The following is a 22,751-nucleotide window of genomic DNA, read 5'->3' on the forward strand; positions in this document are numbered from 1 at the left end:
CAGCGTGTGACCTCACATAGTCCACGGAGCACGAAAGCCGATGCAATCCACCAGTCCTAGTCCTTACACGTTTTGGAAAACTTGATTTCCTTCTTTAGAAGGAGTAATGTCGGTGGTTTTGTACCTTGTTTCTCCAGCGTCGATCTGCATGTCTCTGCTTTAACCCTTTGCTCCTCTCCCCCTAACTAGCAGGGATACTGCTGTCTGTTACCTGTATGGATGCTGCTCAGTTCCCTGCTCCGCTGCGTAACGGTACTTGTGTTGTGATGTCTTTGCTCCGCTGCATGACATGTGCGGTCCCTGGCTGCCGCTGTGGAAGCTATCCGGAGGTTGCAAGGTCCTCTGCAGCTGGTGCATGACTTTCCATGTGTGTCCAGGCTTGAAGCCACTGCCAGGTGCCCTAAGCCTCAGTTCCTGTGCTGACTGTGCTGTAATGGTTTCTGTTTCTGCTTAAGGTGCACGCGGCCACACCTTCCCTGCTTTTATTAGGGTTAGTGTGTGCACCTGAGTTGCCTTCCCCAGCCTATTGTTGAGGGGCAGCTCCTATATAAACTCCCTCTTTCCTGTTGGGGTTACCAGAGGTTCACATTAAGTTTCTGAGTCTTGCCATGTGTGTGTGGTGTTCAGCTCCTCTTCTGCCTGCGTTCAATTCTGGGAAAGCTGACACCTGTTCTTCTGCCTACTCTGGGGGCTGAGTACCCAGATCCATTTCTGTTTGTGTCTTGTTTTTCCGCCTGCTCTGGGGGGCTGAGTACCCATATCCGCCTTTCCTAGAGGCTGCAAATCCAGGCCTGTTTCTGTTGTGTTTTGTTTCCAGCCTCCCTGAGGGCTGCATTCTCAGGTCCAAACCCTTGATCCTGTTTCCATTCCTGTACCTGACCCTGTCTGAACTGTGTCCTCTGTTATGCTCCTGAAGTCCCTCTGTGTCTGGAACCCTGTGCCCAGTGACTGTGAACAAACCTGGGTCCATCTTTTAAAGATGGAGTCCGGTGTTTTTGCTGAGCGTTTACTATGCTGTGCTTGGCCTTCTATGCGGTGCTAACTCCGTCCGGCCCCAGAACAACCTGACTGTGCTGGCACCATCCGGCTTGAGTTCCTTCCTAGCTCCGATGCCCAGAGCTTGACAGTCATAGTTAGGAACCTGACAACCGCTGCCTGGTGCCTGGAGATGGTGTCCAATATCCAGAGACTGGCGACCGCTATCTGATTCCCGGAGCCCAACCACCGCTGCCTGGTTCTGTGCCATCTGTGTCCAAGCTGATGACCTAGGCCACCACACCGGTGTCCCGATGTCATGTCTGTGTTCTGATGTCCTGCCTGTATCCTAATGTCCAGCCTGTGTCCTGATGTTCAGATGTCCTGATGTCCAGCCTGTGTCCTGAAGTCCAGCTGTGACCCCGGGGTCCACCCTATGATGACGTCTGTCCTTGGTCAGTGTCTGATGTTCTCCTGCTGAGCCTGTGCTATGCTTGAGGCCTGAGAGGCTGTCCTAGTATGCCCGTGCCAGATGACCCTGGACTGCATCAACCCATGATGACCCCTGCCATTGTCTCATGTCTGTCCGAGGTCGGTGTCTGATGTACTCCTGCTGAGCCTGTGCTACACCTGAGGCCTGAAAGAGAGGCTGTTCTAGTATGCCCGTACCAGATGACCCTGGATTGCATCAACCCGTGATGACCCCTGCCATCGTGTGAAGTCTGTCCGCCTAAGTCTGTTTCCCTGAAACGTGTACCCTTTCTTGATGTGCGGAATTGGGAGCCTGGCATAGTTATGTTTTTTTTATGTACTGTGATTTCGTATGAGTAAACTTTATCTTTCTTCTTACCTGAAGTTGTGCGGTGTTATCTAGTTCTGCATGTCACCATCTCGTCCACAAGCTCAGCTGCCACAGACTCGGCTTGCTGCCCTTCCCTAGTATGGGTAAGTCTAGGTTCTCTCCTGTGGTCCAGGCAGTTCACATTCCGTTTCCCCTGGGACGCTCGCCCCACCTCGTCGTGGTATGGCGATATGGCGGCGTCGGCTGGGCCGCGTCTGTGGTCGCAGCTGTAATAGGAAGATCTGGCCATGGACTCCGCTGAGCATGTGTGGACTGCAGAACTTTCCCCGAGCCCCCCCCCTTGGTCAGTGGATTAGACTGCTTGGACCCGGGGTGCCCTCTCTCTCCGATTCTATATGTGCTGGTCATGGAGCCTCTAATCCAAAGCATTCAACAAAACGTAGATATCAAGGGGATCCAAATTAGCGGCTTCCATCACAAGTCTGCAGCATTTGCGGATGACCTTCTGGTGATACTGTCTGATCCTGGGAGGGGCATCCCTGCCTTTGTCCATACAATAGAACGTTATGGGGAATTATCCAATTACAAAATCAACATCACAAAGTCAGAAGCGTTAAGCCTTAATATTCCCAAACCCGGAATCGATAGACTGAAAAAACTTTACCCCTTCAAATGGCCCCCCAAGTTCATAACAAATCTGGGTATCAAAATTGGGAGGTCAATGGGAGAGCTCTTGGAGCTCAATATTGCACCCTTACTAAAGCAGGCTACCTCCACGGTCAACTCTTGGAAAGCCCCCTTCCTATCTTGGATGGGAAGAAAAAATCTGCTGAAAAGCATTATACTACCTAAATTCTTATATCTCTTCCAGATGCTCCCTATCTATATTCCCAAACACTACCTATCCAAAATTAACTCCTTCTTCATCAACTTTGTCTGGAATAATAAACGTCCTCGAATTAATGCCATTACACTAGCTTTACCGAGATCGGAGGGAGGCATGGGTGTACCTGATATTTTCCAATATTATAAAGCCGCTATGATCTCCAGAGTGGTTGATTGGATCAGAAAACCCACCGAAAAACTTTGGCTCCCCATTGAAGAGCACCTCGCTCCTATCCCCCTACGAACCATAACACTACTACATGATTACTCCAATTTAAATCAACCTCTTTCCAACGAATTAACTACAGCTGTACTTAAAATTTGGAGAACTGTGTTCCCCAAACTAACCCCACCTATCTCTCCAATTTTGACAATACAGGACGTCATTGGACCCATCCCCCCTAAATTACCACATAAGGACCTGCCCAGACCACCGTCTGACTGACGCCTTTTTCATTGAAGGCTCAGTAATGAATTTCTCCGAGTTTCAGACGTCTAATCCTCATTTAAACATCACTTTTCTTCACTACAAAACACTAAGGGACTATTGCTATAAAAAGAAAGACCAGCTTAATTTATTTTGCCCCATCACACCCTTTGAACAACTTTGCGCTCAACATAACCCACCAAAAAAGGTCCTATCCAAACTTTACAAAATTCTGGTTGCCGAGAAAGCCGTTGCCAAGAGAGCATTTATAGGACTCTGGGAGCGGGATCTCAACATCTCGTTCACCCAAGACCAAATCACTTCCATCTACAATAACTCACACGGACCTTCCCAATGTGTGAAGTTGCAAGAAAACTCCTATAAAGTGATATCACGATGGTATCGGTCCCCCTCCCAGATACACCTATGGCACCCATCCACTCCCGAAACATGCTGGAGATGCTGCTCCGATGTGGGCTCTTATCTACATATCTGGTGGACTTGTCCAAAAATTATGCGCTACTGGCAACTGATAGCAGACATTATATTTTCAGTACTAGGCCAAACCCCAAACCTAGACCCCCAATCTGTACTACTCAACTTTCCCCTTTGGCCCAAAGATCCATTAATGTCCAAGCTAGCTAGTAATATCATAGCAGCTGGAAAATACCTAATCCCCACCCTGTGGAAATCTACTCTTATCCCCACAAAAAAACAAACCCTAGACAAAATAGATTTACTGTATTACACAGCTGAATTAGTAGCCAATTCTCAGGAGTCTCTCACCTCCTTCCGGAATATTTGGGGACCCTCGTCCGTGTACCGCTCCAGCCCTGATTTTTTCTCAAGTACCTCTATAAACATAGGAAACTAAATGATTTCAAGCTATATCATACATGGGATGGCTCACCCTGAAGTCTCTGCCTGAATTCCCGCCTTGCCTTGGATCAACAACCCCCCCCCCCGCCTTCTTACCCCTCTTCTCTCGCCCTCCTTTAATCCTACCCTCCCCTTTTATTTCTCCTCATCGTCTTTTCTCCTTTCATTATTCTTAAGTTGATGAAGCACTTATCAACAATGTTATCTTGGATTATCATGTCCTACTCTTTGTTGCAAGGAGCTAGCCCACTGATTAAAGGTTAAATTTGGGCGCTTCATCTTAGTTCCATGTAAATTACGTGATTATACATGATTGTTCCTTCTTCTTTATAAGATTTATCATATTATAATGTGTTTCGTTTTAACCTGCTCCTTTTTTTTCTTTTCCTGTAATATGTATATCTCTTTTCAATAAAAAGAAAGTTGAAAGAAAGAGAAAGAAAAGACTGCTTGGACCCCACATGGTAGTGGACTAGATTTCTCAACCCAGCGCTTGGTCAGCGGTTTGGATTTTCTGAACTATGAACTCTGCTGACATATTGTGAAATGTGGGACTTACCGCCTAACCTAAGAGAATTTTCTGGGGAATTTTTTTGGGGTCTTCAGCAGAGTGGCCTGAGGAGGGGATACTGTAACGCCGGTGGGTTTGAACCTTGTTTCTCCAGCGTTACTCTGCATGTCTCTGCTTTAACCCTTTGCTCCTCTCCCCCTAACTAGCAGGGATACTGTTGTCTGTTATCTCTATGGATGTTGCTCAGTTCCCTGCTCCGCTGCAAATGTGTTGTGATGTTTGCTCCGCTGCATGACCATCTGCATGTGTGGTTCCTGGCTGCCGCTGTTGAAGCTATCTGCGGGTTGTAAAGCCTCTGCAGCTGGTGTATGACTTTCTACGTGTGTCCAGGCTTGCAACCACTGCCCTAAGCCTCAGTTCGTGTGCTGACTGTGCTGTAATGGTTTCTGTTTTCTGTTTGTGCTTATGTTGCGCGTGGCCACACCTTCCCTGCTTTTATTAGGGTTAGTGTGTGCACCGAAGTTGCCTTCCCCAGCCTATTACTGAGGGGCAGCTCCTAAATAAACTCACTCTTTCCTGTTGGGCGCTGACAGAGCTTCACATTAAGTTTCTGAGTGTTGCCATGTGTGTGGGGTGTTCAGCTCCTCTTCTGCCTGCATTCAGTTCTGGGAAAGCTGATACCTGTTATTCTGCCTGCTCTGGGGGCTGAGTACCCAGATCCGTTTCTGTTTGTGTCTTCTTTTTCCGCCTGCTCTGGGGGCTGAGTACCCAGATATGTATTTCCTGGAGGCTGGAAATCCACGCCTGTTTCTGTTGTGTTTTGTTTCCCGCTTCCCTGAGGGCTGCATTCTCAGGTCCGAACCCTTGATCCTGTTTCCGTTCCTGCACATGACCCTGTCTAAACTGTGTCCTCTGTGTTATGTTCCTGGAGTACCTCTGTGTCTGGAACCCTGTACCCAGTGACTGTGAACTAACCTGGGTTCGTCTTATAAAGATGGAGTCCGGTGTTTTTGCTGAGCATTTACTATGCTGTGCTCAGCCTGCTATGTGGTGCTAACTCTGTCTGGCCCCGGAACAACCCGGCAGTGCTGGCACCATCCCGCTTGAGTTGCTGCCTAGGTCCGATGCCCGGAGCCTGATGGCCTTAGTTAGGAACCTGATAACCGCTGCCTGGAGATGGTGTCCGATGTCCAGAAACTGGCGACTGCTGTCTGGTTCCTGGGGCCCGACCAGTGCTGCCTGGTTCTGTGCCACCCGTGTCCCAGTTCATGACCTAGGCCGCCACACTAATGTCCCAATGTCATGCCTGTGTTCCGATGTCCTGCCTGTGTCCTGATGTCCAGCCTGTGTCCAGATGTCCAGCCTGTGTCCAGATGTCCAGCCTGTGTCCAGATGTCCAGCTTGTGTCCAGATGTTCTGCCTGTGTCCTGATGTCCCACCGGTACCCTGGCTTCCACCCTGTGATGATGTCTGTCCAAGGTCGGTGTCTGATGTTCTCCTGCTGAGACTGTGCTACGCCTGAGATAGAGGCCATCCTAGCATGCCCGTGCCAGATAACCCTGGACTGCATCAACCCGTGATGTCCTCCTGCCTTCGTCTGTTTCCCTGAGACGTGTACCCTTTCTTGATGTGCGGAATCGGGAGCCTGGCATAGCTATGTTTTGTTTACGTACTGTGATTTCGTTTGAGTAAGCTTTATCCTTCTTCGTGGTTCGTGAGGTACAGCATCTGAAGCTGGACCCCAACAGGGGTAGAAATATAAGTGTTATGATCCGGTGACCTTGGAGCCGCATGAAACTTTCTCTGGAGTAGGTGGTAACTGTACTGACCGCAAATCCTGAACTAACACCGCAACTAGAAGTAGCTGTGGGGTGTGCCTAACAAACCCTAGACACCTCGACACAGCCGGAGGACTAAATACCCCTATAGATGGAAATAGGAATTCTACTTTGCCTCAGAGCAGAACCGCAAAGGATAGGCAGCCCCCCACAAATATTGACTGTGAGTAGGAGAAGAAAGACACACGCAGGCAGAAAACAGGATTTAGCAAAAGAGGCCACTATAGCTAAATAGGAAAGGATAGGACAGAATACTAAGCGGTCAGTATTAAAACCCTTCCAAAAATATCCACAGCAGATAATACAAAAATTTCCACCATCTAACTAAAGATGTGGAACGTATATCTGCAACTCCTGAGAATCCAACTAGACTGAGAAAATACTGACACAATCTAAGCTGGACAAGAAAAAACAAATGAATAGCACTGAAATATCAAGCACACAGCATGTGTGCCACAGAAACAAAACCAGACACTTATCTTTGCTGATTTGGCAGCAAGGCAGGAGGAACCAGACAGAGGTCCAACACCTCCCAACAACCATGGACAACTGGCAAGGACTAATGAATCCTGCACACCTAAATACCCCAGTCAGAACTGCAATCAGCAGATACACCTGACCAGGACTGCAACCCAGGGACAACTGCATTACCACCTGCAACCACCGGAGGGAGCCCAAAAGCAGAATTCACAACAGTACCCCCCCCCTTGAGGAGGGGTCACTGAACCCTCACCAGAGCCCCCAGGCCGATCAGGACGAGCCAGATGAAAGGCACGAACCAAAATCAGCATCATGGACATCAGAGGCAAAAACCCAAGAATTATCCTCCTGGCCATAACCCTTCCATTTGACAAGGTACTGAAGCCTCCGCCTCGAAAAACGAGAATCCAAAATCTTTTCAACCACATACTCCAACTCCCCATCAACCAACACAGGGGCCGGAGGATCAACAGAGGGAACAACGGGCATCACATATTTCCGCAATAAAGATCTATGGAAGACATTATGGATAGCAAAAGAGGCCGGAAGCGCGAATCGAAAAGACACCGGATTAATAATCCCAGAAATCCTATAAAGGACCAATAAACTGAGGCTTAAACTTAGGAGAAGACACCTTCATAGGAACATGACGGGAAGATAACCAGACCAGATCCCCAACCCGAAGCCGTGAACCAACACACCGACGACGGTTAGCAAAATGTTGAGCCTCCTCCTGAGACAACACCAAATTGTCCACCACATGAGCCCAAATCTGCTGCAACCTGTCAACCACAGAATCCACACCAGGACAGTCAGAAGGCTCAACCTGCCCAGAAGAAAAACGAGGATGAAAACCAAAATTACAAAAGAAAGGCGAAACCAAAGTAGCCGAACTAGCCCGATTATTAAGGGCAAACTCGGCCAATGGCAAGAAGGCCACCCAATCATCCTGATCAGCAGACACAAAGCATCTCAAATAAGTCTCCAAAGTCTGATTCGTTTGCTCAGTCTGACCATTTGTCTGAGGATGAAATGCAGAAGAAAAAGACAAATCAATGCCCAGCCTAGCACAAAAGGCCCGCCAAAACCTAGAAACAAACTGGGAACCTCTGTCGGACACAATATTCTCCGGAATACCATGCAAACGAACCACATGCTGAAAAAACAACGGAACCAAATCTGAAGAGGAAGGCAATTTAGGCAAAGGCACAAAATGAACCATCTTAGAGAACCGGTCACAAACAACCCAGATAACCGACATCCTCTGGGAAACCGGAAGATCAGAAATAAAATCCATAGAAATATGCGTCCAGGGCCTCTCAGGGACCGGCAATGGCAAAAGCAACCCACTAGCACGGGAACAACAAGGCTTGGCCCGCGCACAAGTCCCACAGGACTGCACAAAAGAACGCACATCACGTGACAAAGAAGGCCACCAAAAGGACCTACCAACCAAGTCTCTGGTACCAAAAATGCCAGGATGACCAGCCAACACAGAACAGTGAACCTCAGAAATCACTCTTCTAGTCCATCTGTCAGGAACAAACAGTTTCCCCACTGGACAGCGGTCAGGTCTGTCAGCCTGAAATTCCTGAAGAACCCGTCGTAAATCAGGTGAAATGGCAGAAAGGACCACCCCTTCTTTCAGAATGCCGACCGGTTCAAAGACCTCAGGAGAGTCAGGCAAAAAACTCCTAGAGAGGGCATCAGCCTTAATATTCTTAGAACCCGGAAGATACGAGACCATGAAATCAAAATCTAGGATTCAGCCGTTTGGCAGACTCGAGGTAAATCAGATTCTTATGATCGGTCAAAACCACAATACGGTGCTTAGCTCCCTCAAGCCAATGTCGCCACTCCTCAAACGCCCACTTCATAGCCAACAACTCCCGATTGCCGACATCATAATTGCGTTCAGCAGGCGAAAACTTACGGGAAAAGAAGGCACACGGTTTCATCAAGGAACCAACAGGATCCCTCTGAGACAAAACGGCCCCCTCCCCAATCTCAGAAGCGTCAATCTCAACCTGAAACGGAAGAAAAACATCTGGTTGGCGCAACACCGGAGCAGAAGTAAATCGGCGTTTAAGCTCCTGAAAGGCAGAGACAGCCGCAGAGGACCAATTCGCCACATCAGCGCCTTTCTTCGTCAAATCGGTCAAGGGTTTAACCACGCTGGAAAAGTTAGCAATGAAACGGCGTTAAAAATTTGCAAAACCCAAAAATTTCTGAAGGCTCTTCACGGATGTGGGCTGAATCCAATCATGAATGGCCTGAACCTTAACCGGATCCATCTCCATAGATGAGGGAGAAAAAATGAAGCCCAAAAAAGAAACCTTCTGCACCCCAAAGAGACACTTAGACCCCTTCACAAACAAAGCATTGTCACGAAGGATATGAAATACCATCCTGACCTGTTCCACACGAGACTCCCAATCATCGGAAAAAATCAAAATATCATCCAAATATACAATCAAGAATTTATCAATATAAGTCCGGAAGATATCATGCATGAAGGACTGAAAAACAGATGGAGCATTAGTGAGCCCGAATGGCATCACAAGGTATTCAAAATGGCCTTCGGACGTATTAAACACAGTTTTCCATTCATCACCCTGCTTAATACGAACAAGATTATATGCCCCCCGAAGGTCAATCTTCGTAAACCAACTAGCCCCCTTAATCCTAGCAAACAAATCGGAAAGCAAAGGTAAAGGGTATTGAAACTTGACCGTGATTTTATTCAAGAGGCGATAATCAATACAGGGTCTCAAGGAGCCATCCTTCTTAGCAACAAAAAAAATCCAGCTCCCAACGGTGAAGAAGATGGCCGAATATGCCCTTTCTCCAAAGACTCCTTAACATAACTCCGCATGGTGGTATGTTCAGGCATAGACAGGTTGAAAAGTCGACCCTTAGGAAACTTACAGCATGGAATCAAGTCAATCGAACAATCACAGTCCCTGTGCGGTGGAAGGGAATTGGCTTGGGCTCATCGAATACATCCTGAAAATCAGACAAAAACTCTGGAATTTCAGAAGAGGAGATTGACATCAAAGGAACATCATTATGAACCCCCTGACAACCCCAACTAGTCACAGACATAGACTTCCAATCCAACACAGGATTATGTACCTGCAACCACGGAAAACCCAGCACGATAGCATCATGCAAATTATGCAACACCAGAAATCGACAATCTTCCTGATGGGCTGGCGCCATGTGCATGATCACCTGTGTCCAAAACTGGGGCTTATTTTTAGCCAAGGGTGTAGCATCAATGCCCCTTAAAGGAATATGGTTCTGCAAAGGCTGCAAGGGAAAACCACAACGCCTGGCAAACTCAAAGTCCATTAAGTTCAAGGCGGCGCCTGAATCCACAAACGCCATGACAGAAAATGATGACAATGAGCAGATCAAGGACACAGATAACAGAAATTTAGGTTGTACAGTACTGATGGTAAATGAACTAGCGATCCCCTTTGTCCGCTTAGGGCAGACTGAAATGACATGAGAAGCGTCGCCACAATAATAACACAACCTATTTTGACGTCTGAATCCTTGTCGTTCCGTTCTAGACAGAATCCTATCACACTGCATTGGCTCAGGAATCTGCTCTGAGGACAATGCCACAGCGTGCACAGTTCTGCGCTCCCGCAAGCGCCGGTCAATCTGAATGGCCAGAGACATAGAATCACTCAGACCGAAAGGTGTGGGAAACCCCACCATAACATCTTGAACGGATTCAGAAAGACCCCTTCTGAAAATTGCCGCCAAAGCATCATCATTCCATTTAGTCAACACAGACCATTTTCTAAATTTCTGACAATACAATTCTGCCGCCTCTTGACCCTGAGACAGGGCCAACAAGGTCTTCTCCGCTTGATCCACAGAATTAGGTTCATCATATAATAATCCTAAAGCCTGAAAAAAGGAGTCTACATTAAGCAAAGCCGGATTCCCAGATTCCAGGGAAAATGCCCAATCCTGTGGATCGCCACGCAACAGGGAGATGACGATTTTAACCTGCTGAATGGAATCACCGGAGGATCGAGGTCTCAGAGCAAAAAACAGTTTACAGTTGTTTTTAAAACTCAAAAATTTGGACCTGTCACCAAAAAGCAAATCAGGAGTAGGAATCTTCGGTTCTAAAACAGGAGTCTGAACAATATAATCAGAAATACCCTGTACCCTAGCAGCAAGCTGGTCTGCACGAGAAGCTAATTCCTGAACATCCATGCTAGCACAAGACTCCTCAGCCACCCCGAGAAAAAGAGGGAAGAGAAGACAAAGCAGACTGCAGAAAAAAATGTCTCAACACCTTTTTTCTCTTCTTCTGAGGTGCATTTAACTCATTATTGGCCAGTTGTACTGTTATGATCCGGTGACCTTGGAGCCGCATGAAACTTTCTCTGGAGTAGGTGGTAACTGTACTGACCGCAAATCCTGAACTAACACCGCAACTAGAAGTAGCCGTGGGGTGTGCCTAACAAACCCTAGACACCTCGACACAGCCGGAGGACTAAATACCCCTATAGATGGAAATAGGAATTCTACCTTGCCTCAGAGCAGAACCCCAAAGGATAGGCAGCCCCCCACGAATATTGACTGTGAGTAGGAGAGGAAAGACACACGCAGGCAGAAAACAGGATTTAGCAAAAGAGGCCACTATAGCTAAATAGGAAAGGATAGGACAGAATATTAAGCGGTCAGTATTAAAACCCTTCCAAAAATATCCACAGCAGATAATACAAAAAATTCCACCATCTAACTAAAGACGTGGAACATATATCTGCAACTGCTGAGAATCCAACTAGATTGAGAAAATACTGACACAATCTAAGCTGGACAAGAAGAAAAAACAAATGAATAGCACTGAAATATCAAGCACACAGCATGTGTGCCACAGAAACAAAACCAGACACTTATCTTTGCTGATTTGGCAGCAAGGCAGGAGGAACCAGACAGAGGTCCAACACCTCCCAACAACCATGGACAACTGGCAAGGACTAATGAATCCTGCACACCTAAATACCCCAGTCAGAACTGCAATCAGCAGATACACCTGACCAGGACTGCAACCCAGGGACAACTGCATTACCACCTACAACCACCAGAGGGAGCCCAAAAGCAGAATTCACAACATATAAGTAAAGCTGAGCAGGCTGCTATTGCCAGGCTGGGATCCAATGGTGATTTTGTCATCCGCGAAGCGGATAAAGGGGGCAGTCTGGTGATCTGGCCAATTGACCTGTACATGCAAGAGGCCAGACGCCAATTGCTTAATCAAGTGTGCTACCAGATTCTTCCCTCCGACCCTTCTACTGTCTTTCAGGCCAAATTGTTTCGCCTCTTGGATGCTGCATTCATACATAACATCATCAATAAACGGGAGAGGGATTTCATGTATAATTGCCATCCTAAGACCCCTACCTTCTATATGCTCCCGAAGGTTCACAAGTCTTTGGAGGCTCCCCCAGGTAGGCCCATCATATCTAGGATTGGTGGGTTATTAGAACCACCGTGTATTTATGTTGATTTTTTTCTTACAGCCAATGGTTGCTTCTCTGAAATCATTTGTAAGAGATTCCACCTTCTTAATCCAACAGCTTCAAGACTTGGTAATTCCCCCTGGAACCTGGCTAGTGACTCTAGATGTAGAGTCACTCTACACCTGTATAGGACATGAATTAGGGATACAAGCTGTGTCCTACTTTCTGGACCAAAATACATCTGGGGACAGAAGGCATGACTCGTTTCTATTGGACCTTCTTCTGTTTATTCTGGGTCAAAATTACTTCATCTTCGACGGCGCCTATTACAGGCAAGTGAGGGGTACAGCCATGGGTGCCCGATGTGCCCCATCTTACGCCAACCTTTTTTTAGGTTGGTGGGAGACAACCAGGATGTTCTGTCTAGAGGTGTTTTACATATATGTTATCAAGTGGTTACATTACATTGATGACGTTTTATTTCTCTGGACAGGCACCCTGGAAGATTGTCAACAGTTCATCGAGGTATTGAAAGATAATCCCCTGAATATACGCCTTACTTCACACTTTTCGCAGACGGAAATCGATTTTCTTGACCTGAAACTCAGCTTTAGGGATTCCCGAATCATCACAAGCCTATATCGTAAGCCCACGGCCACTAACAGCCTGGTGCATTTTACCAGCTTCCATCCACAGCATTTGAAAGAGGGGATACCGAAGGGCCAGTTTTATAGAGTCAAGAGAAATTGCACCCAGCAAGAGGACTTTTTGAGACACTCTCGTGAATTGACTTCAAGATTTCAAGAGAGAGGCTACCCAAAAAAGGTAATTTCACGTGCCTTTGTTGCGGCCAGAGATCAGGACAGGACGGCTTTACTGCGACCCAGGGTAAGGGCCCCTGGCAGGCCATTGGGGATAGTGACAACATTTAACAACCAGTGGCACGACATTCGTAACATCTTGTCTAGATATTGGGGTCTACTATTGAATGAATCCAAATTGGTGCCACATATCTCCCCCAGACCGAATTTGATAGCCAGGAGAGCCAGAAACCTTAAGGACTGTCTGAGTCATAGCCATTTCCAACGCCCTACTTTGAGAACAAATAGTGGATTCCGTCTGTTTGGTACCTATCCATGTGGTAACTGCAATGTATGCCCATTTACGGCAGGAGAGACTAATGTTACCTTACCTTCTCTACCTTTCCAGATTGTTCCCAAAGCATACTTCAATTGTAGGACCAGAAATCTTATTTACGCCTTGGTATGCCCGTGTCCTAAGGTGTATGTTGGGCAAACAATGCAAGAATTGAGAAGAATCCAGCAACACTTCTCAAACATCACAACGGCGAAGAAAGATAAGATCACAGGAAAGACACTCACGTCGGTTGCCTCACACTATCTGGCGGAACATAATTCCCTTTGGAGTGGAACCAAGATTTTTGGTTTGGAGAAGGTCCCAGTGAACATTAGAGGAGGAAATATCACCACAGAAATTCTGAGACGGGAATCGAAATGGATTTTTGATTTGAACAGTGTAGCTCCATCAGGCTTAAATGAGGACTTATTTACTGGTTTTTATAAGAATATGTGATTTTGCCCTATTGTTAGGGTCGTGTATATCTATATTTGCCATCCATATTTGTCCTGCCGCCGACATATGTATTATAACCTTACCCCCTAGCATATATAAACTTAGGCTGTACCTGCAAATGTATGGTCGCCAGTTCTGGGGTATTTGGTGGTTTGCTCTCTTGCATCTCTGTATGTGTGACTGAGTGCCTCAGTTTGTTCTTCTTTATAGATGGATTCAAATCTTTCCTTATATGGGCAGCATATTTATATCCATTTGGTATTGTTGTTATTTGTCTATATGTGGCCTTCTAAGGACCTCCCTTGTACCGGTTAACAACTTAACAACTGTTCAGATCACACCAGGTCGGCCTTGTCCATATTTACACATGATCTACATTATGTCTCTTTATTTTGCCCTGTCTTTCTATAACCCGTTTTCTTTTTTTTTTTTTTTTTTGGGGGGGGGGGGGTTGAATGTGGTGATTCTGCATGCTCACATGTGGTGTTTCCCCCTGGGTTTGGCCCACCTTTGGGGATAATACTAACATGTGTGTGCTTCACTATTTTTCAGACCGGTGTTACAACTACAACTTGTGTACAAGTAATTCAACCTGAACTTGGCGCTCAAGTTGGAGTCATATGTACCCAGCCATTTATATGTTCATCGGCACTAAAGCTTTATATGGTGCTTGCTCATTTATGGCACCGCTGCTATGCCTTTATGCCGGCTTTTGTCGCTACGTTGTATATTGCATCCTGCTGGTTGATATATGGCCTAATATCTGAGGTTTGTAGCAACTATTTGTACTCTCTTTACTATTTAGGGTACAGCTAAACTGCTGTTTTATATTTTCTATATATTTTCCACATGATTAAAATAAGTTGATAATGGATAAATGCTCTGTGATTGTATTGTTATTTACATGTGTTACCATTTTTCTTGTTTTTGAGATTGCATTCTGACTGCGATTTGGCTCCACCCCTGATGTTGAGTTGGGGGTTAGCCTGTGGTTCCTTTGGAACACAGGCGCAGGTTCTGTGCACTCTAACAAATATAGAATGCGGGGCTGGGTACATCTGCACTATCTGAATGGTCATTTGGCCGGACTGTTGTGCATCTGTGCAGCTATGTCATTGGGCTTCTGCTCAGGCGTCTAAGCATCCCTAGATGCACTTGTTGCTAAGCGGTGGCAACTCTCGGCATTTAGACGCTGGCGCTTGCGCACCCTGTGTTTTGGTGTGTGCATGATGGTATCACACACTCGCTTTGCTTATGTGCGGGCGCAGCCTGCAATCTATGGTTGCCAATGGACGTTCAAGTGTCCATAGATGCACTTGTTGCCTAGCGATGGCAACTTCCGGTATTGGATGCCGGCGCCTGCGCACTCCTTGTATGGGTGCGCATGATGGGATCACACACTCGCTATGCTTATTGGTAGGCGCGGCTTGCACGTGCCGGCGCATCCAATTGTTGCCAGGCACTTGTCACTTCCGGCTCTCATACGCCGGCGCGTGCGCAGTCAGTACCGCCGGAGACTCCATGATACTCTATGCCTGCCTCTGCTCCATGCGGCCGAGGCACATAACATAGCTGCATCAACTTGTACATCAGGGATTAAGGTATTTATACACGGGCATCTGTGGCGAAAACTGCACCCCTGACGAAGCCACTGCTGTGGCGACACGCGTAGGGTATTCGCTTCTTTTCTGTGCCTGTCTGTGTTATTATAGGGATATTATACCTGAGGTGTGATGGGGACATTGTAGACTTGCATGATGCGCATTTAGGTATTTGGCCTAATGATAGTACAACATCATGACTCTGTTTGTCATTTGTGCGCACATTCTAGTACTTTGGGACATAGGGCTTCTATGCTTGTTATACAAAATATATATTTTGTGATGGAAATCACTTCTGATGCATAGTTGGGTGCATTTTCCTGTTTGTACCCAGGTACTGCTGCTAGTTCATGCGTATTGTATTATATGCCATCTATTTATGGGGCCTCATTATTGATCTCAGGGTCCCATGTTCAGAATTGGTATACTGCAAGTTTAAAGCACTTCTGTACTTCAGCACCTATATTCTTTATGTGTGGCTACACTGGCAATTAAATGCCTTCATATCAGAGGCGTAGCTAGAGCTTTTGCTGCCCGGGGCTGTTCCCGAGTTTGGCGCCCCCCCCCCCCCCCCCTCCCCCGGCTCAGTACACACAAAGGTTACCAAAATTGGTTTTCCTGTTTTGTAGAACTTAAACTGGGCCTAATGGAGTCACCCCCACATGCCAAACCTGTGACTTAATACCACCACACCATGACCAGACCACATAGTGACCGAATAATACTACATACAAGGGACAAATACCACAACACCATTTCCAGACCACATATTACCACCACATAGTGACTGAATACTACAATACTGATCAGTAATAAAAAAAAACACACAATACTATCACCATAAGTGCCAGTATTCACAGGAGATCTGTACTTAGTATGCAGTGTCTATGTAGAGGTAAAGAGGTAATACAGAGATCACTGGTGGTATTATACACAGGAACTCTGTATATAATGTATAGATAATACAGTGATCACTGGTGACATTGTACACAGGACCGCTGTATATAGTATACAGTGTATAGTTTCAGTGTATAGGTAACACTGACTCACCAGTGACGTCTCTAGGTGAAGTCCTTCATCTTTCATCCAGCACAGACCGCCATCATTCCTTCCAGCCAGGACTCGTTTCTGCAGGAAATAACACAGTTATCTCGAGCTCCGCTTGCAGAACACATTACTTAATTTTTCACAACTTCTACATTACACCACATGAAGAAAAAAAGGTGATATAGTGTCACTCTGCACAGTAACAGGACCGCCCCCCCATTTAAAACAGTATACTAAAAAAATAAAATAAATACATCACTGCAGTAATAATATCCCTTAATTATCCCCTATGGTAATACTATTCCCCACCCTGGCCCCGTTTATCTCATTCCTGGCTCCAGCCATGTGTTCTCGCATCCTGCCCTCATGAGTATCCATTCTTTCCCATATGATCTCCCCATCCTGCCCCACCAGCCTCCATCGTATCCGTCCTGCCCCATGATCCAATCCTGCCCCATGATCCAATCCTGCCCCGTGTCTCCAATCACGCCCCGTATCTACATTCTGCCCATGCCTCAAGCCCTGCCCCCAGTGTGTCCAGCAATCTGCCCCAGTGTGTCCAGCATATTACCCCCATGTTGTCCAGCATTGCCCCAGTGTGTCCAGCATATTACCCCCAGTGTGTCCAGCAATCTGCCCCAGTGTCCAGCATTGCCCCAGTGTGCACAGCAATCTGCCCCAGTGTGCACAGCAATCTGCCACAGTGTGCACAGCAATCTGCCCCAGTGTGCACAGCAATCTGCCACAGTGTGCACAGCAATCTGCCCCAGTGTGCACAGCAATCTGCCCCAGTGTGCACAGCAATCTGCCCCAGTGTGCACAGCAATCTGCCCCAGTGTGCACAGCAATCTGCCCCAGTGTGCACAGCAATCTGCCCCAGTGTGCACAGCATTGCCCCAGCGTGTCCAGCAATCTGCCCCAGTGTCCAGCATTGTCCCAGTGTCCAGAAATCTGCCCCAGGGTCTCCAGCATTGCCCCAGTATGTCCAGAAATCTGCCCCAGTGTGTCCAGAAGTCTGCCCCAGGGTCTCCAGCATTGCCTCAATGTGTCCAGAAATCTACCCCAGGGTCTCCAGTATTGCCCCAGTGTGTCCAGCAATCTGCCCCATGGTCTCCTGTATTGCCCCAGTGTGTCCAGCATTCTGCCCCATGGTCTCCAGTATTGCCCCAGTGTGTCGAACATTCTGCCCCATGGTCTCCAGTATTGCCCCAGTGTGTCCAGCAATCTGTCCCATGGTCTCCAGTATTGCCCCGGTGTGTCCAGCAATCTGCCCCATGGTCTCCAGTATTGCCCCAGTGTGTCCAGCATTGCCCCCAGACAGAGTCAGACAAAGAAAAAAAAAAAAAGTAAAATCCTCACCTCTCCCGTTCCTAGCGCAGGTCCGGTGCAGCCAGTCAGCGTCTCTCCGGCTCTGCAACGCTCAGCACAGAGAGGCTGAGCGGCGCGCACAGTGATTACGTCATCGCGCCCTCTGCCCTGAGACGTCGCAGAGTCAGAGGGCGCTGAAGACGCTGCAGCTGCCGCAGGAACCAGGAGAGGCGAGTATAAAAAGCGGGGGCCGGGGTGGGGGGAGCCTGGTCTTGGCGGCGGACGGCGCCACCTGAAGATTTAAAGGGCCCGCGCCTTTTTTTTTTTTTCCTTCCTCCTCCTGCAGCGCCGGCCGCCCCCCGCATTGTGCCGCCCGGGGCGGCCCGCCCCCCCCCCCCCCCGCCCCCCCCCCCCCCGCCCCCCCCTTCCTACGCCACTGCTTCATATGCGCTATATACACTTTATACATCTTGTGAATATGCTATCCATATAGGAGATTGAGATACATGTCTACATGTCTTCCCCTTTTTACTTTTTGTACAGGCATTTGCCTTATTATAGGTATTGTTCTAATTGTTTTTAGATGTTTTTAATGTTTTTGTCCTGTGTTTTCACCTTAATAAAGCTGTGTTGTTTTTGCACAAATCCATGCTGTTTGGTGATCCCCATTTCATGACCTCTGCTGTCTCTTGTTTTTGTGCACATTTGTCTTTCTGAGGTCAAGGTTGGATCCCAGCTTTTCATGTTCTGTGGGGCCCCCATAAATTAATTATTATCTCAGCTTTATCCTTCTTCTTACCTGAAGTTGCGCGGTGTTATCTAGTTCTGCATGTCACCATCTCATCCACGTGGAGGCGTTGGGTGGGCCACGTCTGCGGTCGCAGCTGTAACAGAGGGGACTGGTAACAAGCTTAACTGAGCTGCTTTGGTGTCCCTTTAATGCAGCAGATTAGTGAGATTATGGTTAAATAACAAGTATATAATGACAAAATAAAATGAACATTAACCCCTTAGTGACCGAGCCAAATTTTTTAAATCTGACCAGTGTCACTTTATGTGGTAATAACTCTGCAACGCTTCAACAAATCCCAGTTATTTTGAGATTGTTTTTTCGTGACACATTATACTTTATGATAATGGTAAATTTTGTTCAACATTTTTTGTGTTTATTTATAAAAAATATCAAAAATTTGAGAAAAATGTTAAAAAATTAGCAATTTTCTAAATTTGAATGATTATCCCTTTAATCCAGATAGTCATACAACAGCAAACCATTAATAAATAACATTTCCCACATGTCTGCTTTACATCAGCACCATTTGTAAAATTTTATTTTATTTTGTTAGCATTTTAGGAGGTTTAAAAATGTAGCAGCAATTTTTCATTTTTTCAAAGAAATTTACAAAATTTATTTTTTTAGGGACTTATCCATGTTTGAAGTGACTTTAGGGGTTCCATATATTGGGAAACCCACAAACGTGATACCATTTTAAAAACAGCACCCCTAAACATATTGAAAACTGCTGTCAGGTAGTTTATTAACCCTTCAGGTGCTTTACAGGAATTAATGCAAAGTGGTATGACAGAAATGAAAATGTGTATTTTTACCACCTAAATGCCTCTAACTTCAAAACAGATTACTACAGACGTCAGACTCTAAGGCCGCTATTTGGTCATGAATTGCCATGGCAAACATCAGGACAACAAAATCATGATATGAGGGCACCAATTGTGACAAAGAAGAAGCCCCCACACTCTGTTAACCATTTATAATGATGTAGTCACTATTGACAGCAGCATCTAAGGGGTTAAACAGATTTAGATGGTGCAAATACTGATCGTGGCTGGTACAGCAAGTTGTCAGCTATAGTGTACAACCGACAGATGCTGGATTGTCATCTGTATGGGGAGGCTATTCTCTTATATCTCAGGTCAGTTAAAAGACGTATTGGCGGTCATTAAGGGGTTAAAGGGACACTGTCACCTGAATTTTGAGGGAACAATCTTCAGCCATAGGGGCGGGGTTTTCGGGTGTTTGATTCACCCTTTCCTTACCCGCTGGCTGCATGCTGGCTGCAATATTGGATTGAAGTTCATTCTCTGTCCTCCATAGTACACTCCTGCGGAAGGCAAGATTGTACTACGGAGGCGTGTACTACGGAGGACAGAGAATGAACTTCAATCCAATATTGCAACCAGCATGCAGCCAGCGGGTAAGGAAAGGGTGAATCAAACACCCAAAAACCCCGCCTCCATGGCTGAAGATTGTTCCCTCCAAATTCAGGTGACAGAGTCCCTTTAACATATACAAACATAATTTATTTACAAAAGGAACTCAAGATTAAAAGCAAATAAGATATATATTTATAAATGTAAGTAAAATATGCTAATTATGGATATGCAAATACTGCCTGCACTTCAGAAGATGAATATACAAATGTATACATACATCATAAGATATTAATCGCAAAATATATGGACACACGTCCATCTGCACATGCTGTCCGCAAGAGGGAAAAAGACATGTTTAAAAATGTATATACAGTATACACATCTCAAGTCAAAACTATCGACTCCACAGCCCAGCTCTATGGGGCTAAGGTCAGGCGAGTTTGCTGGCCAATCAAGCACAGTGATTTTGTTGTTTGTAAACCAGGTATTGGTACTTTTGGCAGCGTGGACAGGTGCCAAGTCCTGCTGGAGAATGAAATTTTAATCTCCAAGAAGCTTGTTGGTAGAGGGAAGCATGAAATGCTCTAAAATTTCCTGGGAGACGGCTGTGCTGACTTTGGTCTTAGTAAAACACAGTGGACCTACACCAGTAGATGACATGACTCCCCAAACCATCACTAAAGGTACCTTCACACTGAATGATATCGCTAGCGATCCGTGACGTTGCAGCGTCCTGGATAGCGATATTGTTCAGTTTGACACGCAGCAGCGATCAGGATCCTGCTGTGCCATCGCTGGTCGGAGCTAGAAGTCCAGAACTTTATTTTGTCGCTGGATCTCCTGCAGACATCGCTGAATCGGTGTGTGTGACGCCGATTCAGCGATGTCTTCACTGGTAACCAGGGTAAACATCGGGTTACTAAAAAAAATACACTACATACTTACCTTCCGCTGTCTGTCCTCCGGCGTTCTGCTTCTCTGCACTGTGAGCGCCGGCCAGCCAGAAAGCAGAACACAGCGGTGACGATGTAGTGTTTTTTTTTTTTTTTTTACATTTACGCTGGTAACCAGGGTAAACATCAGGTTACTAAGCGCGGCCCTGCGCATTAGTTGGTTGCTGGAGAGCTGTCTGTGTGACAGCTCTCCAGCGACCAAACAGTGATGCTGCAGCGATCGGGATCGTTGTCTGGATCGCAGCAGCGTCGCTAAATGTGAAGGTACCTTAACCCCTTCCCGACCCATGACGCCACGTAGGCGTCATGAAAGTCGGTGCCCATCCGACCTATGACGCCTATGTGGCGTCATGGAAAGATCGCGTCCCTGCAGATCGGATGAAAGGGTTAACTCCCATTTCACCCGATCTGCAGGGACAGGGGGAGTGGTAGTTTAGCCCAGGGGGGGTGGCTTCGCCCCCCCCCCCCCGTGGCTACGATCGCTCTGATTGGCTGTTGAAAGTGAAACTGCCAATCAGAGCGATTTGTAATATTTCACCTATTATAACTGGTGAAATATTACAATCCAGCCATGGCCGATGCTGCAATATCAGCCATGGCTGGAAACACTAATGTGCCCCCACCCCACCGATCGCCCCCCCAGCCACCCGATCTGTCCGGTACACTGCTCCGGCTCCCCTTCGTCCTGTGCTCCGCTCCCCCCCCGTGCTCTTGTCCGCTCCCCCCGTGCTCCAATCACCCCCCCTGCACTCCGATCCACCTCCCCCCGTGCTCCGTTCCACCCCCCGTGCTCCGTTCCACCACCACCGTGCTCCGTTCCACCCCTCCCGCGCTCCGATCCATCCCCCCATGCTCCGATCCCCCCCCCATGCTCCCCCCCACCCCATCATACTTACCGATCCTGCCGGGGTCCGTCCGCCTTCTCCCTGGGCGCCGCCATCTTCCAAAATGCCGGCAGATTAGTTCCAAAGTGCATTGTGATCACTGAGATAGATTATATCTCAGTGATCAAAATAAAAAAATAATAAATGACCCCCCCCCTTTGTCACCCCCATAGGTAGGGACAATAAAAAAAATAAAGAATTTTTTTTTTTTCCACTAATGTTAGAATAGGGTTAGGGTTAGGGCTAGGGTTAGGGTTAGGGCTAGGGTTAGGGCTAGGGTTTCGGTATGTGCACACGTATTCTGGTCCTCTGCGGAATTTTCCGCTGCAGATTTGATAAATCCGCAGTGCTAAACCGCTGCGGATTTATGGCGGATTTACCGCGTTTTTTCTGCGCATTTCACTGCGGTTTTACAACTGCGATTTTCTATTGGAGCAGTTGTAAAACCGCTGCGGAATCCGCACAAAGAAGTGACATGCTGCGGAATGTAAACCGCTGCGTTTCCGTGCAGTTTTTCCGCAGCATGTGTACAGCGATTTTTGTTTCCCATAGGTTTACATTGAACTGTAAACTCATGGGAAACTGCTGCGGATGCGCAGCGTTTTCCGCAGCGTGTGCACATACCTTTAGAATTAGGCTATGTGCACACGGTGCGGATTTGGCTGCGGATCCGCAGCGGATTGGCCGCTGCGGATTCGCAGCAGTGTTCCATCAGGTTTACAGTACCATGTAAACCTATGGAAAACCAAATCCGCTGTGCCCATGGTGCGGAAAATACCGCGCGGAAACGCTGCATTGTATTTTCCGCAGCATGTCAATTCTTTGTGCGGATTCCGCAGCGTTTTACACCTGTTCCTCAATAGGAATCCGCAGGTGAAATCCGCACAAAAAATACTGGAAATCC

The 22,751-nt window shown here is 47.0% G+C and overlaps 1 long non-coding RNA gene across 1 annotated transcript; it reads right to left on the minus strand.

The window, feature by feature from the left end:
* Window positions 1–16,535: 16,535 nt before the first annotated feature.
* Window positions 16,536–19,956, minus strand: LOC138667391 (uncharacterized). The gene is made up of 3 exons (XR_011318734.1): window positions 19,823–19,956; window positions 18,638–18,772; window positions 16,536–16,611 (listed from the first exon to the last, which is right to left on the minus strand). It is a non-coding gene; the product is annotated as an uncharacterized lncRNA (long non-coding RNA).
* Window positions 19,957–22,751: the final 2,795 nt, after the last annotated feature.

Source organism: Ranitomeya imitator, chromosome 2, assembly GCF_032444005.1.
Source record: "Ranitomeya imitator isolate aRanImi1 chromosome 2, aRanImi1.pri, whole genome shotgun sequence".
Taxonomy (NCBI): Eukaryota; Metazoa; Chordata; class Amphibia; order Anura; family Dendrobatidae; genus Ranitomeya; species Ranitomeya imitator.